Genomic DNA, 22,186 nt, shown 5'->3' on the forward strand with positions numbered 1-22,186 from the left:
CCCAGGAAGGATTTGATCCAGGACAGGGCGGTACCAGAAACTCCAGCTGAGCTGAGTCGGTGGAGAAGAATGGAGTGGTCCACCGTGTCGAAGGCGGCACTTAAGTCGAGGAGGATCACTGCCACTGATCCTCCTGCGTCTACGATGGTTCGTGCCTCTTCGACTACGGCAAGAAGTGCGGTATCGGTACCCTGCCCCGGTCTGAACCCTGTCTGGGAATGGCGCAGGAGATTGTTGGTCTCTAAAAAGAGAGACAGTTGGAAATTAACAATTCGTTCGGCGATTTTTCCCATGGCCAGGAGGAGAGAGATGTGTACCATATACTAGGGACTGACAAGGGTACCCCAGTATCCAATTTGGAGTGTACCTAAGTACATTGATAACATTTTAAGGAGAAAGCAGATAGACTGGGGTCCTGATTAGCAGGGTCCCAGTCAGACTAGTCAATAACAGTGTAACATCAAGCATAAAGTGGGGGTAACCATCAGAAGCAGATCCTTTTTTCCTTTAGGTTTGATTCGCTGAGCAGACTGAAAGCCATGGTGTTTCAACAAAATGTAGCCTTACCTTCAGCCCCAGAAACTTTTGATCTCCAGGTTGCAAGGTCTTCAGCAGAGATACCCCGGTTTACATACATTATCCCGTCCACATGACTATAACGATTCTAAAGAGGTGACCTTTTCCCTAATAACTTGCTCATGTCTCTTCAACACTAGGCTCTTAGTCTTCTATCAGAATCCCTGTACCTCCCTGTACCTGACTTACATAAACATGTCCCCAGGCACGGCAGATCTATTTTGTTTAAGGGTCACCACTTTTTTTCATCCTTGGCCAACAGCCAGCTGTGCATGATCGCACAACTTGATTCTAGGAAAAACCCTGGAGTGATCATTTTAGTATAAAAGACCCTCACTACCCCTACAAATTGAAGGAGAATTCCTTCCAAGCTGAGACGGGATCCTGCATGCCGAATCTCCGACAAGCAGTGGGCTGACATCCCTTGCGGGTTCTCATCCTCGATGCAGAGACGGGGTCCTTCATTCCCAACCATCAGGTGAGGGGACTGGTTCATCCCTAGTTGTTTCTTGGCTACAGATACACACAGCTATATGCATATACACCTACACATCCGAGTTAGGCTAGGTACCTTTAGGCAAATTACTTAGGGCACACATTTTAGGAATATGCAAGTGTTACTATTTTCATCTGAACTGCTTCTGTTCATCTTATTAGTACTATGGTAGAAATGTATCTACTATTTACGATATTGGTACTAGCAATATCTTTTGTATGCTTCTGTCTCCTGATTGTCGCAGCACATGTGTTTTACACAAGGCTGTCGCTGGACCAATAAATATTTAAATATTTATTGAAATGTCCTAATCACTATCCTGTGTATTTTCTGAGAGAAAGCAAGCACGAGTGTCTGATCGAAAAGTACTGTACCGGTTTCCACCATCCCTGAGGAATCAGGTTTGTCATGTTCAGTGGTTGCCAGAGACTACCTACACCACTGTAGAATACAGGGGGGTGGTAGTGGCACTGTAGAGCTAGCTGGTCTAACTGCTGACTTATCCTGTGGGGTTGTCTAGTAGCAGTTGGTACACCAAGCCTTCAGTTTAGGTAATCCAAAACCTGCAGGTCCTGGGGGACTCTTAGGAACTACATGACAACTGGCGATGGACATTTGCATTGCACTCAAATTATTCTTGCTTTTTCTTGTACTGGGTTTCACACAGACATGCAGTTACTGGTGATGGTGTACCTGATTTGCACTCAAAATCATTCTAATTGTTACGTGTCTTGGATGAATAGTAAACACACCCAGACATTACTTATTTTTGCTGGTGTTGGATATTTGCGTTTCAGCCCAAACCGTTCTTGCATTTACATATTATGGGGCATATTTCATGTACCCAAATGTTGCTTGGTGGTGGGGCTTGTTAGTTGCTACCCAAACAAATACTTACTTTACAAATACTAACAGTTGCTAGTGATCCTGTAACCTGAGACTCCTATCTTGAGAATATACCTTATCCTGTACCACCTGGGGTAACCTGGTCTTAACATGGCGAAACAAAGAGACATGCTTAATTTCTCCTCGTTTTGATGTTTCTATGTGTGCTGAATTGAGCAGCAGACATAGAAACAGCAAAACGCCATGAATGATTGTTTTTGTGTACGAAGGTGTCTCTTCCTGCACATAAACAATACTTTAAAAAAATACAATTTTCAACTTCTATGTGTGCTGCACAAATCAGCACACATAGAAGTTACAAATCGCCATTTGTGATGGTTTATGCGCAGGAAGGGGCACCTTCCTGCACATAAACCATCATTCCCTCCAAGCAGGCACCCTTGCACTATGGTGCAAGGGTACCTGCATTTAGCGCCAGCGCTAGGGGAAATGCAGGGGTGCACTGTATCTTTGTAAATATGGCGCACCCTAGTGTTTTCAGAATGGCGGAGCATGGCATTGGCATATTGTGCTTAACACCATGCTCTGCCATTCCCTTGTAAATATGCCCCTATGCCTCTAGCACAGGCCTCTAACACAGCTTTAGTACTTAATTTCAACTATATGTTAACTAATTTAATTTTATACCTGTGACCAAACTTTTAAATTCACTTTATAATGTTGTATTTATATTATTTTAAATAATTTAAATTTGCTTAATTTAACAATCAAATAGTATCCTTTAAAAGCATTTCATTAAGTTATTACTAAATTAAAGTAGTAACCTTCCCCATATCTTTGCAGTCAATGTTGAAATTGAAACACATTAATTGTATTTATGATCAATGTATTTAATTATCTGACCTCTCTCTCGCTTCACGTGTGCTGAAGCAGGCGAGTTCTATGCGCACCTTGGATGGCCCTACCCTGTAGCACACACAGTGTATGCAACCAGTCCTGCCAAGTACTCTGCTCTTTTCATTAATGCACTAAGCTTCTTGCCGGTGGGTGACGGTCCTGTTTTTCAGCTAACAGTATTGTGAATGCTGGGACTTGTAACTTCACTTTTAACTTTATTTCGCATAGACCTATTTTATAAAGAAAGATCATGCATAACTCTGTGTGGTTGTATACATATGACTATGAGCCGGTAATGTGAAACCCTTTGGAGTCACTGACCTATCGACAAATCCCCATGGGCCTCATTTATGAGAAATAACGCATCACTGCGTGAAAGCAGCGATGCGTCACTTCTCAGTGCGCACTCCTTGCGACATACCTGATGCGTCATATTTAATGTATGACGCAAGCAGTTACAGATACGTCAGTATTTCTGACGTATCAGTAAGCGCAAAAGTGATGCATTGCTGGAGTGTGTCACAAAAGTGATGCAACTCCAGCAATGCGTCCTTTCACATGGGTCAAGCCCCATGTGAAAGGGCCTGCATCAGTCGTATGCCTGCTGTGAGTCAGGCGCAAGATTTTGACGCAACGGCGTCCTAGAAATGGCGCAATTAAATCTCATAGATTTCACTGCGGCACTTCTACGAGGCTTTTTACGGGGGAAGGCCCCCCTGCATACATTATACCTGACGCAGGTATAATGTAGCACAGGGGTTTACAAAGTGCTTAGATGCGTCACTTTGTAAATAGAGTGCAACAGGAGGCATGTTTTACTCCGCCGATGCGTCACAAAAAGTGACGCATCAGAAGCGCAAAACTGACGCAAGGCCACATAAATGAGGGCCCATATATTTTAAATGCATTCAGAACTTCGGGTAGAATGCCTAATCACCTATGTGGATCAGGTGTGTGTGCGTGCGTTTAGGTTCTGATTCTCCTCCACTCAGTAGACACCTTGGCAGCTCAGGTAGCTTTCTGAGACTTCTGTGTGAGGCCCTGAACGCTTCATTGCGGTTTTAAGTTGCATTTACAGATGCCATTGGTATCAAAAGATGTCAGGACTCTGAGTGAACTTTTCAATGCGTTTGATTAGGTCTCGTGCTCGCATAGTCTTCACCTGGCTGTCTCATCCGTAATTCAAACGCAAGCACGTCTTTGAGCTTCTTTCCACAGCTGCAGCCGTTCCTGCCCGTCGGGACCTGCTGCTGTTTACGTACTTTTGTCATCTCTACAACCCACCTTTCAAATGATTAAACTATAAAACCCCAGGGCGGGAATATGACAATGTACAGGAGACACGTCTCGCACTGTCTGAATCACGGATTCAATGCCCAGAAATAAACTTGCCTCGGGCAGTTCAGGTGCATTGCACCGTCTGCAAATGTTTAATTTAATCCGATAAAGAGCTGCAATGGAGGTTTGTCAGGTTGAGGCCCCGAGGCAAACAAACATTGATTGATACCTATTTATTTAGTAATGGTCTTCTTTTTATTCTCTGTGCTGACAGCGGCATAGCGTTAGTGACATGGGTCGTAATCCAGGCGCGAAAAACATGCAGCTGAATCCTGGATGGATATTAAAATACTACTGTGATTGGGTGAAATGAGCCCTTCTGGCTCTTGGGGACCGGTGGCCCTGCTGCAACATTGATACCTGCGCCTCTGTATCCTACCTATAGTTCTTCAGTTAAAAAACAGAAAGATGATCAGGTGCCGAATGTATGAATAAGTCCTTATTTTGCATAATTGTAAAAAAGAATTAAACAGGATCTGTTGTGACTCTACAGAGAACAGCTGCTGTGTGCACTGAACCATTACGTAAAGTAAATTATACATATGCCTGAAGAAGGATGCCCATCCGTCTGCTGGGTCCTCTGGATTGAATTTGAGAGATCTTGGGTTTATAACCTTAGAATTGCTGATTAAATTGCTGATGAAGCTGGGCGGTTCACCAAGGGTCTCAAGCCATGGCCTTGGAAGTGTTGAGACTTGAGCAGAAAGCCACTATCCAGCTGCTCTCACCTACATCATATTCCCAAATGATCAGCCTTAGGTCAGAATATGTATAGAATGCACTTCAATCTGTCATAGGTGGTCAGTGCATGAGAGACACTTGCAGCAGGTTGAGTGGCACCAGAAGAGGTAATCCTCGAGAGGACCTCATAGAACGAAGGCAAAGGGCAAAGTCCTGAAACCACTGCTTCCCTCACATCCATCTTTCCCAGGTGCCAGCCTCACCTCAGCACCTCTTAAAAAAGGAATAACGAACACAGGTATTGGTTCACACCTGGAGCCAATGGCAGACAACATCCTTGAGGTGGGGCCACTAAAGCGGTTTAAGAATTCGGTCGCACATGAACTATTTTTCACAGAAGCGGTTATGAGAGATCATGCGCAGTTTCATTGCTCATACAATTCAACTTCTTTATAGCTGTAAAAGTTCCAAAGTATAGAAGCACTGGAAATGGAAAGGCGTCATGGTACATACAGTTCCTCACGTGAATCATTGTCTCAAGCAATACTGAGGTTTACAGTACTTAAGGAGTCACTATAATAAAAATAAGTTGCTAAATATATCATTCCACAGAATTTCCAGTTAAAATGCATACCATATGCTAAATATTGGCAAATGTCTGTAGATCCTTAGCGGAAGCTACGAAATAGGAATAGTTGCCTTCTTTTTTTTACATCTGGATTCATTTTTTAAAGACTTTTTATGTATGCGGAAAAGGTTTCAGCTCCCTAGCACGTTAAATATTAGTGTTGACATAATTTTATGGGTCTGTTTACTTCTAGCCTCATGTACATACTGTGTATGCAAAATGTGTCCCATTAACAGACAATGTTTACATCTGCATCAGCTCATTTATGTATGCCTCCTTCTGCAACTGAGTCCACTGACGTGGTACTTGAGCACAACAGATGCCACAAAAATTACAATAGTCAGAGCGTGACTATTTCCGATTAAAAACAGACTAAAACCAGAATTTAGAAAACAAATGTAGATATGACAGAATGTCTATAAGTGGCATTGTGTGTGGAAAAGAAGCTAAACTGCTGCCATATATGGATGATCTATATTTATTTGTCCCTGGCTCACTTTGCCACTGGATTCAAGCAAGCCGGGCTGAAGACGGCTGCAATGTCAGAAACCGGTCCTCGGAAGCTTGTTTCCGGTCCAGGGAAGGCATGGCTTGGCAGTTCGGGCTGGACTGTTCCCATGAGGCACAGGGTCAGACTGATTTGCATATAGCCATGTCTGAACTGGGGTGGCAGAGTGGGCTAAAGAACGGTGATGGATCAAACCCAGATCTTTTGACTGGGTGTGAGTGTTTGATTGGTTCAGATGCTCCGTCCATCACCACCCCCTTTTGTACCGCTTTGGCCGCCATAAGTGTGGCAGGGTATGCTCAGACGTGAGTCCCTTGCTCACTTTGCCACTGGATTCAAGCAAGCCGGGCTGAAGACGGCTTCAATGCCAGAAACCGGTCCTCGGAAGCTTGTTTCCGGTCCAGGGAAGGCATGGCTTGGCAGTTCGGGCTGGACTGTTCCCATGAGGCACAGGGTCAGGCTGATTTGCATATAGCAATGTCTGAACTGGGGTGGCAGAGTGGGCTAAAGAACGGTGATGGATCAAACCCAGATCTTTTGACTGGGTGTGAGTGTTTGATTGGTTCAGATGCTCAGTCCATCACCACCCCCTTTTGTACCTATATTTATTTGTGGCATTCCTCGAGATGTAAAGTGGTTCCATCTTTGATGAACTAGCAGGTTTGGGAAAATATCTGTAGATGTATCAGCTGTAATACAATTGAAGATATACCTCTCACACAGTTGTTAATCAATACTTTAAAAAATAGGTTTAAAAATGGGTAATCCCACGATATTTGTGAATCAAATCATTAGAAATGTGGCCGTAGGAGGCATGGGCGGATATAGAAACTAGGAGGATTTATGTGTTCTACAAGTTTGCCTTTTATTCACTGATCAGAGATAATACAGGACCGGTATTAAAATGTCATCTCTCTCTGGGCTTCCCGGAATTCTTCAGCTTGTTCACTCTTTCTTCTTTCGTCTCGTTTACAGGTTCTTTCTACCCGGTGGGGAACCCCAGTATGCTCGGAAAGAAGAGGATAGAAGGACGGTGAGTACCTCAGCTGATTAATGTAGATCTATGATAGTGCCCTTCAACACACCCAAGAAGGTGTCACAAGTGAGTTTCAAACACGCTGGAAGGAGGAGTGATTGGTGGGTAGTGTTGAAGGGAATGGTTTGGTCTTGTCTGGGGGTGGTTTTCTCCCTCTCACTTTCACAGTGAAAACAGTAGGCAGCATAAATAGAATAGGAGGCAGCACAAATAGCGGTAGGCAACTCCCCCACACAGTGCCAGATAAGGTCATATAACATCAAATATGAAAGAACAATGGAAAGCAAGAAGAAGAAGAAAAAAAAGAAAGAAAAGAGAAAAAACAAAAGTCTTGCTTAAGTAAACCTGCCAGGCTCCCTAGGACTCTGCCCTCTTCCTCTGAGTTCTGACCAAGCCCAGCAGGAGAGGCGCCCTATGTCAAGTATTAGTTTTCTGTTACCGGATGTGCTCTTGTTTCAATAATGTGCCCGTTTGTGCTCATGCTTCAATAATGTGCCTGTTTGTACACAGGCGAGTACTTCATCCTGTTTTTGCTCATGCATGTACAGCTGTGCTCAGCGCGTAGGTCTGCCAGGCTCCCCGCCAACTGCTCCCTGTTTTCCCAGTTTTTATTGTGAGGAATGTCCCCGGTCATTCACCGCCCATGCCGCAAATTCCAGAGTTGCAGTGGCTGTTGCGTTCCTCCTCAGGGGAACTCACAGTCCTCGCCCCACTCCTCGATCGGCTTCTCTTCATTTTTGGGATCTCCTTCCTGTTCAGCTCCTTCATTTTTTGGCGTACCACGAGGACCTTCTTCTTCGGCATCCTCTGGTGCTCCCTGGTCCCGGCTCTCAACCTCTAGCACCGACGCGCACTGTTCCAGGGCGAGGTCTTCTTTTCTCCTCACGGGCTCGGATGAATGTTGCTCTCTCGACTGAGCCCCTCCTTTTTCCTGCATGGGAGAAGTTGGAAAGGGTTTAACTCTTTTGTCCCCTCTCCAGGTTCGGCCTTTCTCCGGGCCGTCGGCAGTGAACCTATTCCAGGTATGAGGCAGGAAATATTAAGCTCTCTCCCACATCCCCCTCCCCTAACTTGCTTGCTTGCAACAAATGGCTCTAATGGGTATCTAGTCAGATCATCAGCGTTTTTCTGGTCTTTCCCTTTTCTATGCTGGGTGGTGAACCGAAAAGGCTGTAAGGCCAGAAACTAACACAATATCCTGTCATTATGTCCCTTGTTCCGGGAGAGCCATTCTGGTGGAGCATGATCAATGTGTAGGGTGAATTCCCTGCCGTCAAGGTAGTATCTGAGGGAGTCAAAGGCCCACTTAATGGCCGAGGCTTCCCTCTTTATTGCAGCATATTTTTTTCTCTCGTGGAAACAGCCTCCGACTGATGTAACTTATCGGTTTTTCTTGATATTCGAATTTTTTGGGGATAGGACAGCCCCTAATTTGTATTCGGAGATGCCGATTTGTAATATGAAGGGTTTGATGTAATCAGGACAGAGAAGTACAGACTTAGTCGTCAGGGATTACTTTAACTGGTGGAAGGTTTGTAAGGCCCCTGTTGAGGGCTGTTTGAGCTCTTTTTCTGTTCTCTCTTTCTTCAGGAGATCCGTTAAGGGGGAGGCTATCTGGGAAAAAGAGGGTATTCCTTTTTCTGCAGGGGAAGGGTAAGTTGGAGATGGCTAACACTTTCTCCTCTTGTAGATTAATACATCCTGCACCTAAGAGATACCCTAGGTATTTTACTGATCAGGCAGCCAGACGTCTTTTGCCCGGGTTGATGGTTAGCTCTCCTTCCTTTAATGCCTGTATCACCTTCTTGAGATGAGTCAGGTGTTGTTCCCTAGAATTACTGTATATAACTATGCTGTCTAAATAAGCTGCAGAAAAGGAAGCATACGGTTTGAAGATCAGATTCATAAGTCCCCGGAAGGTGGCAGATACTCCGGGCCACTCAAAAGGCAGCATGCAGAATTTGTATATCCCTCCTAGGGTATACAATGCTTTTTCTTCCTTATCCTGTTTTGCAAAGGCATCTGCCAATATCCTTTACACAGGTCTAAGGTGTTAATATACTGGGCTTTATCCAGTCTTTCGATCATTTCATCCACACTAGGTAACGGATATGCATCAAACTGGGATATTTTGTCAACCTCTGTAAAGTCAATACAAAACCGTATACAGCCATCAGGTTTGGGCACTATGACATTAGGTGAACACCATTCACTGTTGGAGGGCTCAAGTATCCCCATTTCTAACATTTGCTGTATCTAATTTTCAATGGCCTTCCACCTAGACTCCGGGATGTGATAAGACCGTAGTCATATTATCTTGCTTGGAGTCCTATGAATGGCATGGTTAATTAAAGGTGTTTTTGCAGGGGTTAAGAAAAACACACCTTGTAAGGGAAGTAAACATTCCTTTAGTTCTTGTTGACAGTGTCCAGGTAAATCAGGATCTATGCTTTGTTGATATATGGGGTCATGTTTTTCCGACCTCCCAGTTATTTTCAGAATAGTGTTATACCTTTCCACCACCCCATTCGTGTGTGTGTGTGGTAAACGGCAATGTGTACCTGTTTTATGTTTAACTGTTGGCAAACCTGTTTCATAAAGTTGGAGACGAAAGGGGTTCCTTGATCAGTTATGATCTCCTCCGGGAACCCTACTCAGGAGAAAACATTGATCATAGATTTTGCTATCTGATTGGTGTTAGGGTGTCTTAACACGATTGCCTCTGGGAAACGAGTGACATAGCCCACCATGAACAGGACATAACAGTGTTAACCTCGTGAGGGAAGAAGGGGTCAGATTATGTCCATTCTCACTTTGGAGAACCGTTCCTCTATTACTGGTAGGGGTCTAATGGAACTTTCATCGAAAGGCTTTGACTGTTTTTTTGGCATATGGGGCATTCTCTACAATACCTGTGTGCCTGATGGTATATCCTGAGCCAGTAAAACAATTCTAGGATTGCCTTTTCTGTCATATCCCCACCAAAAAATGCCCCCAGGTAGATGGCAATGGGTAAGGAACAAGATCTTTTCTCTGTACGGTTGGGGTACAAATAATTGTAGGGTGAGGTCTTTTCCCCCTTTTCGGTATAATAATCTATTCTTTACAATGAACTGGGGACCTACTTCTTGGGAATCCTCATTGGGAGTTGCCCCTTTCCATGCTTCTCGAAGGATGGGGTCTTCCCTTTGGCCAATACAGAAGCCTCAATTGTGCTCCCACATATACGACTTCTCTGTTTGAGCGAGAGCGATCTGGGCTCAGTTTTATTTTCTCTTCTTCTCTGTCCTTTACTTTTCTTGGGCTTTCCTTGGGGCCATTCATGATCTGACTGTGAGAAAACGAGGCCATCTTCCTCCATTCATCTCACTCAAGCCACTGTTCTCTTATCAGTTTATCCACGTAGGAATAATTATTACCCAAAACTAAGGTTTTGGGTAATTTAAGGATTAGCCCTATTTTGAGGTGCACCGGATCAACCGACTGTTCATGTTTTACACATACTACAGTAGTGGGATATTGTTTCTGGTATCCATGCACATGTTGGATGTTCACAACAACCTGGTGGCCCTTACTCCTCCTGGGACAGCTTGTGGCTGCATGACACTCTGGAGGCACCCTGTGTCTATCAGTGCCTCTGGGAGTTCCCCATTGATCGATGCCAGCCAGTGATAAGGGGGGGGGGGGGTGTTGGGGGCTCTCTGAGGCACAATAGAAGGATCTTGTTAGCCCCACTTCCATAGGTTCCTCCTTCTGTGGGCATACCCTGACAACGTGTCCATACATACCACAGTAAAAGTACTGAGGTCCTGGAGTAGGCTGAGGTCTTGTTGGCACTGGTATTAGTCCTGGTGATAGGGTTACAGTTTCCGATTTCTTCATGAAGAGACTTCTCTGGTGCTTAGACACAGCCTCTCCTCCCAGTTGTTTCCATGGTGTCTCCTCCCGGCCCTTTTATGCTTCTTGTGCCGGACTAAAAACATTGTCAATTTCCACAGCTCTTTCCAAAGTGAGTTGGGTATGTTGCCGGACCCATTTTTAAATGGGGGAGGGGTGGAGGGAAGATAGAAACTATTCTAGATAGATTTTTCCATGATCTCCTGCTTGGTAGAGCTTGAGGATTTTAGCCAACAATCCGCCATATATCCTACTCTATAATACTGGCTTGCAGGGTTTCTTGGGATCTCTCTTGAATTTGTCATAGACGGATTTTATAAGTCTCTACGTGCACTCCCATTCTTTCTAGGTTGCTCTTTCTGACCTCTTCATATGGGGTCATCCCCCGAGAGAAGAGGGCCGAGATATCGTCCCCAATTATCCACAGGCCATGCATCTGCCCTCCCCATTCTCTCAACGTTGTAGAAAAAGAAATACGGATCTTCTCCGCTGACATACCTTTGCATAGCCACCAATGGAAGGGTGGTATGATCCCTCTGTTGACTAAGAGTCTCCACTAGCTTCTCTATCACTAACTCTTGGGTGTGACTCTGTTCAGTGAAGATTTTGTGGATTTTTTCTTGGTCCTCCTCAGCTACCGCTAGGAACGTCACCATTATTGTACCTAGTTATTCTTGACCTTCTAGCATTTTATGCATAACTGCCTCCATTTCTTGAGATCCCACTTCTGACACCACATGTTGGAGGGGTGGGCGGAAATAGAAACTAGGAGGCTTTATTTGTTCTGCAATTTTGCCTTTTATTCACTGATCAGAGATAATACAAGATCTGTATTATAATTCCTTCTCTCTCTCTCTCTCTCGCTGGGTGCCTACATTCTTCAGCTTGCTCACTCTTTCTTCATTTGTCTCATTCACAGGTTCTTTCTTCCAGATGGGGAACCCCAGGATGCTTGGGGGGAAAAGGACAGAAGGACGGTGAGTACCACAGTTGATTTATGTAGATCTATAATAGCGCCCTTCACCACACCCAAGAAGGTGTCATGAGTGAGTTTCGCACACTCTGGAAGGAGGAGTGATTGGTGGGTAGTGTTAAAGGAGATGGTTGATGTTGTCAGGGGGTAGTTTTCTCCCTCTCACTCACACTGTGAAAATAGTAGGCAGCATAAATAGAACAGTAGGAAGCACAAATAGCGGTAGGCAACTCCCCCCACACTGTGCCAGACAAGGTCATATAACATAAAATATGAGAGAACAAGGGAAAGAGAGAAGAAGGAGAAGAAAAAGAATGAAAAGAGGAAAAACAAAACTCTTGCTTAAGTAAACCTGGTATCCTTAGGTCCCTAGCACATGATAAGTAAGAAAATGGTTTCCCTATTGTATACAACACATGAGATAATATGTAATAACATTTCTTGAGACAAATCCACAAATCCGTCTGGTTCTTTTTTCTTCGTTTATTCCTGTGTTCTTGTGTATCAGTTGAAACAGCCACAGCCAACACGTGTTTCGTCGCTTTTGGGGGTGTAATCCCGTGACTTCTTCAAGGCTGTATAAATATAAACATAAAATGCCTATGTACTTATAATGACCTTATTCCATTACAACATATTTGCACGTTATTGATCTTAAACCGCTATTACCAACACAAGGTTAGGCCGTACCAATTGAGCATGTAGTGTAGCTTTTCGTCAATCTCTAATTTTGTTCAAAGAAGTCCCTCTCGTAAAGAGGACGGCTATAACCCGAATGTGATGGAGAGAGAAGCTTAAAAAGGTTTGTATCTCATCTGAGAAACAGGTGCAACCTTACTGCCCATAGGTCCATTGATATGTGACATGTTTTTATCCTCATAACTCAGACGTCAGTGCTCTGTAGTGATTCGTGCACGATAAGTGCCATATATTTTGTGATAACTCGGAACTATCATGCTATCAATAAGTAGTGGCAAATGTGAAGATGGCGAGTAAACCACACGCATCGCACCACAAACCATAGATCCAGAATAAATACCTATATGCTTCAAGTCTGTTACTTCTGTAATAAAAAATAAAGACAAAACAAGTGTCCTAAGCACTTTAGTCATTTTGCTCTCACTCACTATGTACAATCTGTATTCTTAGAACCATCCTTAATCCTTAATCAAAAAACAACCTACTTGTGATGTGGTGATACTTCCGACCCACATTGGGGTTCTGTAGTATGTGATGCGTCCACGGTAGTTAACACTGAAGTACAGTCTCCTGTCCACCTCTAATTCTGCGTGTTAGGTAAAGTTCTAGTTATCCGTGTGGCTATCTATTCTACATTCCACATGTTATCCCAAATCCTTTGCTGTAGGAGAGCTCTGTTACATAATTGTGAATACTCTAATTTCTATGCGTAAGGGCAAGCCCTTTAGATATTCCATTACCCCATCCCTAAGTAAATCTTGTCTAGTCAAATTCATATTAACAGTATGAAAACATAAGGTGTACTTGGCCTGCATATCATGATAAGGTTAACCGTCATTATATCTCCAAAAGTGATCGGCATATTTATAAAGTACTCCATTCAAAGTTTCCTCAATCTCGAGATGAATCTAATGTTAATACCATAGCTACCACAATATTAGAACTGTCCTTTAATGCCGTCCCTTTAACTACCCCGTCTCCTGGTTAGTTACTCTATATAATGTTAACCACAACCCGACCTCCTAGGTCCGTTTCCTGTTCTTACCTCCAAGTTTAATCTCTTCAATCTGTAAACCGCATCACCCCACGCTGACTCTATACCGTATTCGGTGAGTAAAGACACGCGACAGTATGCCTCTATACAGATCTCCGTCCCGTATTACTACGTACTCGTGAATGTGATGACGCGCTCTGTATCTATTACAACTGACAAAGGACTGTCAAAAACAATCGGGCTCGGATGGCCGCCATCTTTGAGTGAGCAATTGCAAACTCCTTCGTTATTATTAACAAGGTTAAATATAAGTGTATGTTTTCAAGACCTGCAAATTGTTAATGATATCTTAAATTCAAATGACAACATGAGGATGGCAAGAGTAATGGTGTTGAGACCGTCATAGTTTATGAATTTATGTGTAGGTAGATAAACCACGTTGTACGCATACTTTTTAAAGCTATCAGTAATATGAGGACCCCAAATTTTTAGGGGTACCAACATAAAAACTCCAAAATTTGTGTACTATCTATCTTATATAGTATTACATTCTAACTATTCCGTGCACATCGTGATATATCTTTACCATGCAGTGATGTTGGTGTCCAGATAGGGTATCACTATGAGACCATACTGACTATTTCTCATTCTCTCCATCCGTTAAGGTTAGAACAATCTTAACATTATCCAAATGCATGCAATTAATCTTTTAGACTTATTTAAAACATGAAAATCATCTTCACATGTAGTACACGTTATTGCAAGCAAAAGAAAAGATAAGAGAAAGGTCGCCTAGTTACACACAGTGTTACATTATTCATAACTATTTCCTCTGTTTGGACATTTTCCCAGCACGTTATCCATGTGTAGTGCACATTTATACACAGAATACTGAACTATGTTTCAGTTAGACATACCGAGAGCCTATGCCATATTCATTTATGTCTCAGCTGCCTAAGAAATAGTGTAATTCTTGGTTAATGTTAAGCCCACATTCAGTACTTCTGAGCTTCAATATCCAAAACGCCTTCTTCCTTCGTAATGTTAGTTCCCTATTACCTCCTCGTGGGTGTCTAGGAATATGGTAAATTACGTAGAATTCAAAATGTCTGTTTGTTGTTTGTGAAGGGCAAATAGGCATGTGTGCAACCAATGGATATCGCATATCACCCTGTTTGACTGCCCGTATGTGTTCCCCAATCCTCTCTCTCAATGTTCTGATAGTGCTGCCAATGTATTTCTTTTTACATTTACATTCAATGGCATACACAACAAACTTTGTTAAGCAATTTATGTTGGTCCTGATATCGTAGCTTCTGCCATTTGGGCCATGAAATTTAGTTTTTTTAGTGATGGCCCATTTGCAGGCCATACACTGGCCATAGCCATGGAAACCCTTTGTGTATTCTGACAACCAGTTAACTTCTTCTAGTGGTGTAGGGTAGCTGGGGCTTAAGATATTTCTTAGTGACGTTCCCCTCCTGTATGCAGCCGCAGCTCTCTGGAGTTGCGGCTGCTGCTGCGCTCCTCCTGGGGGGGGACCCACCAGTCCTTGCTCCACTCATTGATTGGCTCCTCTTCGGTCTCAGGAACTCCTTTCTGTTCAGCTACTTCGTTCATTGGCGTCTCACGAGGACCTTCTTTGGCATCCTCCATTGCTCCCGCCTCTCGATCTCTAGCTCCGATGCGCTCTGTTTTAGGGTGAGGTCTTCTTCACCTCCTCGCGGGCTCGCTGATTAGTGCTCTCTTGACTGAGCCCCTCCTTCTTCCTGCATGGGAGAGGTTGAGATGGGTTTAACTCTTTTGTCCCCTCTCCAGGTTCAGGACATTCTCCGAGCTGTTGGCGGTGAATCTATTCCATGTATGAGGCGGGCAGTATCGGGCTCTCTCCCACAGTGACACAAATAATGTTGGGAAATAACATGACATTTAGAAAAGTACACATACAATTGCAGGAGATGATAACCCCTGACATTAATATTTGAAGGAAATGTTAAGGTATTAAAAATGCTTACATTACCTAGATTCTTCTATTTTTAATTCTTAGCCCATTCCACTACCTAATAATCTGTTTTTAGTTGTACAGCAGTCATTAAAAACCTTTGTGTGACAAACGGGGTTATTGTTTGAAGGCAGTGTTACCTAGTGGATGGTGGGCGATAAATCCCGCTCCAGGGGCTGAGTTTGCGTAGTTTTGGGCCCCTCAGTTTCAGCCAAATTCTGCTGACTGCTGCATGGCGCACATTTTCTCATGCATGACCGGCCATTGGTAAGTTCGTGTGTGCGAGCCAAAATTAGCATCTACTAGCATGATTTTCAGGAATATAGTACCTTACATCACATGCGTTTACAACGCATGCAATTACAACTCTGTCATTACAACTACCGTGTTGTTACATCGCAGTACATCACAACGCAGGTCGTTAAATGGACTTGCTGTAGGGGGAGCGTTGGACTTAGGAATAGTATAATTTACTATTCCAACTCCAGTGCGCGCAACAGTAGGGAGGTGTTGGAATAGTAATTATACTATTCCTTGGGTTAGTGCACTCTCTATAGCTAGTCGTTGTAATGACTTACGTTGTAATGTACTGTGATGTAACAATGTGGTTGTTGTAACAACCACGTTGTAATCACATGCGTTGTAATGCATGCGATGTAATGGCTGTTTGACGATTTTCGAGTTGCTCAGAGGGCACTCGGTGAGATTTTTATAATGTATGCAGCCATTCATAGTGAGAAATCTGCTGCTCAAGTATAAGATCTACTCGAGAGCCAGCAAAACCAACTCAGAAGCGGTGCCTTCTGTGCGAGAAGCACGGCATAATGATTAACCGCCCGTTGGTGTGACTCCACGGAATCTCGCCAAGTTTTTTTGTACCTCCATGGAATTCCACGGGGTGAAACTTCGTGAGTTCCGCCCACTCTAGTTTTAACTCTTCTCAAGCAACAACCACAATCCTTGTCAGAGTGAAGTACGACAGTCACTTAATTAACCTAGACTTAACCATCTGTTTGCTTGACTCAAAAGTAGTCAGGATTGACTTGCGTAAAGTATTTTTGCAGCACAAAACGAGTAATAAAGTAGAAACGCAGCACAAGAAAAATCCCAAACTAATTTAGGGAAATATAATAACATTGTATAAATTATTTAACACCAAAAAGACAAACACTCCATCATTAGAACTGGAGATAAGCAATTTCAAAGATTTAGGTCAGTATAGAGCTCAAAATAACCAAGCGCTACTTGCAGTTATCTGGTCATGCTAGTCCAGAGGAAGCCACAAATTGAGGCCATTCGCAATGGAGTGTGAGATGGATACATGTACCAGGTTAGTCCAGCTGAAAAAGTTACCGTCTGAATGCCCGTTAGAGAAGAGTCCAGTTCATGGTGGAGGAATCCATGAGGCGCGCGGAGAGCGCTGTGGAAGGTCATTGTTTTAGTTTAGCAGGCCGGGTGTAGCAGTTGGTCGTCTCTGTTGTGCGAATATCCTGTCAGGCATCGCCGATGGTTGTTGCTGGAGCTTTGCCTAGGTAGGCACCGGGAGCTCTTGTTGCTGTAGTGCGAATTGCAGGTCGTGGTTGCCAGTCATCTCTGGCGGTTGATGTAGTGTGAAGTATTGGGTCCACTGGAGCTTTGCATTGGCAGTCATTTCGGGGGGCAAGATATTGAAACTAACAAGCCCATTTGTGGTCATGAAGAGGAAAAAACCTCAGGTCAGATTTCTACCTTTTCATCAGAGGAATAAACTCTAATGCCACCCAGGGGCCCAAGACCTGAGGTGGTGCCTCTTGGAAAACAGGGACTCACTCTGGCAGAGCTCAGTAGGGTTAAGCCAGGCCCTGTTGCAGCTCAGAACAGGATGTCAGCCAGTTGACCCATGGATTCACTTTTCCTGGGCTGAAGGGAGCAAGTCCAGTTTTCCTCCTCAGACAGCAGGCCCAGCAGCAGGGCAGTCCTCTTTTAGCAGGGAGGTCCTTTTTTCTGTAATATCCACAGGTCCAGGAGTGTACTGAAGAGTTGATTGGGAGGGGCAATATTTATACCTGATGTCAGCTTTGAAGTTTAAGAATTCTCTAGACTTGGTATCTTCTGGTTGGCTAGGGCATGCACCTCAGGCAGAAGCCACCACTCTAGTCAGCGTAAGTTAGTTACACACCTAAAGTAACCTGTGCTCACCCTCTGGTAGCTTGGCACATAGCAGGCAGGGTGATCCTAAAAGGCAATGTGTAAAGTATTTGTGCAACATACGCACACACAGTAACACAACATGATAAAAATCCAGTCAGGAGGTTAAGAGTTATTCAGTTTTACAGACATTCAAACACTACTTTTATAACAATCAGCTAGACTTGTTTTAAAGCCTTTACAGTAATTTCTTTTGAGTTATGTGATACAATTGTGAGCTTTGTTGTGAGTACTGAAAAGGATGTGTCCAGTAAATGGGAGGAGCGCAGTATAGCAATGCAGGTCGGGACTGCTCGGGTCCGGTCCAAGTACTCAAAACAAGGTAGGTGCACTTCGCTGTGTGGAGTGCAACACAGCAATACCGGGACTGCGCTGGTCAAGTTTTAGATAATAGTAAAATAAGATTATACCCAGCTGTGAGGGGCACAGTGAAATACTCAGGACTGTCCAGGTCTTTCTTCACAGAAAAGCCAGTGTACTTCTTTGATGAGGTTTAGGGTGCCGCTGGGAGATTCATGGGTGGTGCGAGGCCAATGCAGCCGTTGCGGGTAGCGCTGGGGCACAAAACACTGGGACCACTTGGGTCCTCCAGTAAGTGTGAGTGGTGAGTGTACTTGTGGGGTGGGGGCAATCTGCGGCAAAGTGAGGGTCCACCTTCTTCTTGCTAGTGCCGGCAGACCTCAGACTCAGGGCTTGCACCGCCGGTGCTGGTAAACTCATGGTGAGTGGAGTATTCACCAACACTATAGGCAGGCTCATCTGCTGGGGCTGCAGCATGGAGTAAGGTCTGTCTGATCCCCTGAAAGGGCATATCAGTACCTGACAAGTCCTTTTGACACACAGGCAGGATCGTGCCTCAACAGTGCGGCTTTGGCAGCCCGCACGAATCCTTAAAAAGCACATCACCAACAAACCTGTCAAATCGGATCTCCAGTCAGTCAGGGCTCACCACCCTTAATCGGCCCCTGCAGTAGAGTCAGACAACCACAAAGCCTTGCAAGGGAAAGCACAATACACTGGGTCTACTGTAATCAGGTGCAGTGTAATTCTGCAAGGAGTAGGCAGTTCATGCAAATATGAGGGCTTTGATATCCCTTAAACCTCGGGGGAAGACAAGAGACAAGCTAGCAATCCCTTGGAGTCACTCTGGGTGTAGTCTTTAGTTCCTTTTTGCAGGGCAGAGGTCAGCATGCAGCAGTGCAGCTCAGCAAATCAGGGCAACAGTTTCTGGAAACAGTCAGGCACAGCAAAGTGGCAGTCCTTCCAGTGCAGCAGCCTTTACTCCAGTTTCTTTCCAGTCCAGTAGTGTACTACTTGCATAGGGCAGAGCCCTCATACTTATACTCAAAAGTGCCTTTGATGTAGGGGTGATTTCAAAAGTGCCCAAAGATCCTTTTCGGTGCAGCCCTGGCTCCAGTCTACCAATAGAGGTTAAATCAACCTATTCAGATGTAAGTGCAAACCACCTCTAACGCTCCCAGCCCAGGAAAGCTGTCAGTACGTAGATGAATACAGATGTATCCCCTGTCACACCTAGCCCTTCTTGTGTTGTGCTGTCTAGAGAGTATGTGCAACATGTAGCTGTCCCCAGGCCAGAAGTATATTGGAGGCAGGTTGCAGGCACATAGAGCAAAGTTAAGAGCTGAGAAATGTTCACTTTCTAAAAGTGGTGTTTCTAAAATAGTAGTGTTAAATAGAACTTTACCAAAGAGGATGTATCATCACTATTTCAATCATACCAAACATAATAAAGCTACTCCTCTCTGATCAGGAATTACCACTTAAGGATGTATAAGGGAATTACCAAAGCTATTCTAGGAGAGGAGTAGTCCTCACAGCAGTGACAAGTGAATTGAGCTCTTTGTCACTGCCAGAATATGTAAAGCATAAAAGTACATGTCTTGCCTTTTAGTTACACATCACCCTGCCCTTAGGATCACTTAGGGCCTGCCTTAGGGGTGACTGATGTGTACTAAAAGAGGAGTTTGAGGCTTGGCAAGTGGTTTTGAATGCCATTTCGTAGTGGCAGTAAACTGCACACACAGGCCCTGCAATGGCAGACCTGAGACACAATAAGTGCTTCAGACCCACTAGAAGCATTTAGATTTCAGGCCCTGGCTATATGGTACACCACCTTACAAGGGACTTACAAGTAAGATAAATATGCAAGTTGTGTATACATATATATAACCAGGTTTAGGGGGGAAGCATGTGCACTTTAGCATTGGTTAGCAGTGGTAAAGTGCCTAGAGTCCTAAAGCCAACAAAAAGTACAGCAAAATGTGGGAGGCAATAGGCAAATAATTGGGGGGTGGGGGAGATCACCCTAAGGATGACACATCTAACATGCTTACTCCCCAAATCTCCTCTGGGCCCTGACGCATTCTAAGGGCTACAACATAGACAAAAAACATTTATCCATATCATCCAGCACCAGGTCGTAGGGTATCCTTTCTCTCACCTCTCCATTGGACACTGGATTGCTGCCACCTTTGCAGCTGAACTCTGTTGCTCACTTTACTTTATTGTTCACCTCCTTCAGGGTCACCCCAAGGCTCTCTCAGTCTCAGCTTTCTCCTTCTCTAGTGCCAGTTCATTTTCCTCAAGGGCCCAGGTAGCCTCCACTGCCCCCCTTTTGGGAACAGCCTCCTCCTTGGCTGTCTCTAATTTTAGTGTGACCAGCTGTAGCCTGAACCCAGCTCTTCTGTCTTCCTCCTCTGGGAACAGAGTGTTGGAAGATACACTGCTCCTAGCCCTGACAAGGAACTGCACTCCGGGGGTGAGGTGCCTCTTCCTCTGAGTGCTGCAGCTTTGAACCTGTGCCCAGGTCCTCCTCCTGTTCCTCCATAACCTCCTCCTCCTCTGATGTAGCTTGCTAATAGTGGTCTGCTCTGAGGTGCTGAGGATCTTCTGGAGCTCCTGCTTCTTGGAGCTCCTATTTACTGGGAGACCAGTCCCCTTGCAGGATCCTCTGAGCTCAGCTGCAGTGTGGCTCTCCAGATTGTTGAGCTCAAATTTCATACTTGCAATGTAGAATCACAGACACAGACAGTCAGGCAGAATGGATCTGATTTGGAAAAAGCAGAAATTACCAATTAAGGAGAATTTAAAAGGAGGTTGAATCTGGTATCAAATAATTCATGCTGGGACTTTTGTGTTACACAAAAACACTGAGTGGCACTGCACAAACACAAGTACTGAATCAAAGCACTGATCACCAATGTGACAATTTGGGTTATTGGTTGAGGGGGTGTTAACCCTTCTCAAGCAAAAACCACAGTCCCTATCAGGGTAAACGACAAAAGTCACTAAATTAACCTGTGCTTAACCCTCTTGGAACTTGGCCCAAAAGCAGTCAGGAGTGACATAGAGGCAATGCGTAAAGTATTTATGCAACATACAAACAGTAATCAAGTAAAACCACAACACAAGAAAAATCTCACATGAATTTGGAAAAATAGAATAAAATCTAATAAATTATTTGACACCAAAATGACAATAAAGCCACCGCGTATACTATACTCGATCCCGTCTCTGCAAGATGGGGGTCATCCAATCCCCCCTATGTCTGCGCTGCGAAAGGGAAGAGGGAACATTTATACCTACAGTCTGGAGCTGTTTAGCACCACAGCCCTTCTGGCACAAGGTCTCAACCTGTTTGGGTAGGGTATTATCCTGGAATCTCCCATTCGACCCGAAGGTATTCCTACTTCATAGCACTTACGGGATAGGAGGGAACCGGTACAAACAGAGCCTACTCTTCCTTGCCTTCACTATTGCTAAGCACAACATTGCCCAGTTATGGAAGAAGGCATCCCATCCGACATTAGGGGGGTGGAGAAAGGACCTAGACAGATGTATGGGTGCAGAGATCCCTGTGTTATAAGCCAGAGGCAGCCCCCAGAAACACAAGAAAATATGTTCCAGATGGGCAACATATTAGGGTATAGGCTTACCTCCCCTTCCTTCTCAGACCCCCTGATAAGAGATTCTCCTTGCATACCCCTGACCACTATACAACCTACATCACTCTACATCACCGTCTGTACTTGTACTCAGTTAGACTTCCTACTATATATTGGAAATGGAACTGTCTGCGCCATGTTTTTGTTATAATATCAGTATTAATCAATGGGGGTACCCAGTACAGTGCAGAACCTGGGTGCAATTACATGAAACGAACAGTAGTTCTGCCACAACACACTTTTCAAAGCAAAATAACTTCAAAGTTTTTTATCCCTTTCAACATTAGGATGTCAGTAAATGTTATACATATCTGTCTAAACACATACTCCAAGTAAATAGCACAAACTAATTTGTGTTATTCTGTAATTTATTTTACGCAAAAAGATTCTTATATCATCATAAAAAAACGGTCATGCACACAATATTATCTAGTGCAAAAAGTGAGACAAGGTGAAATAAATT

General features: G+C 44.1%; 1 long non-coding RNA gene across 3 annotated transcripts in view; it reads left to right on the forward strand.

Annotated features, from left to right (window-relative positions):
• Window positions 1-22,186, forward strand: part of LOC144767017 (uncharacterized) — a 118,129-nt gene that overhangs the window by 43,977 nt on the left and 51,966 nt on the right. For all 3 annotated transcript variants that reach the window (XR_013598025.1, XR_013598023.1, XR_013598024.1), the window contains 2 exons: window positions 6,946-7,003; window positions 11,823-11,880. This is a non-coding gene — a long non-coding RNA (uncharacterized LOC144767017). The remainder of the gene's footprint in view (window positions 1-6,945; window positions 7,004-11,822; window positions 11,881-22,186) is intronic.

The sequence above is a fragment of the Lissotriton helveticus genome, chromosome 7 (assembly GCF_964261635.1).
Source record: "Lissotriton helveticus chromosome 7, aLisHel1.1, whole genome shotgun sequence".
Taxonomy (NCBI): domain Eukaryota; kingdom Metazoa; phylum Chordata; class Amphibia; order Caudata; family Salamandridae; genus Lissotriton; species Lissotriton helveticus.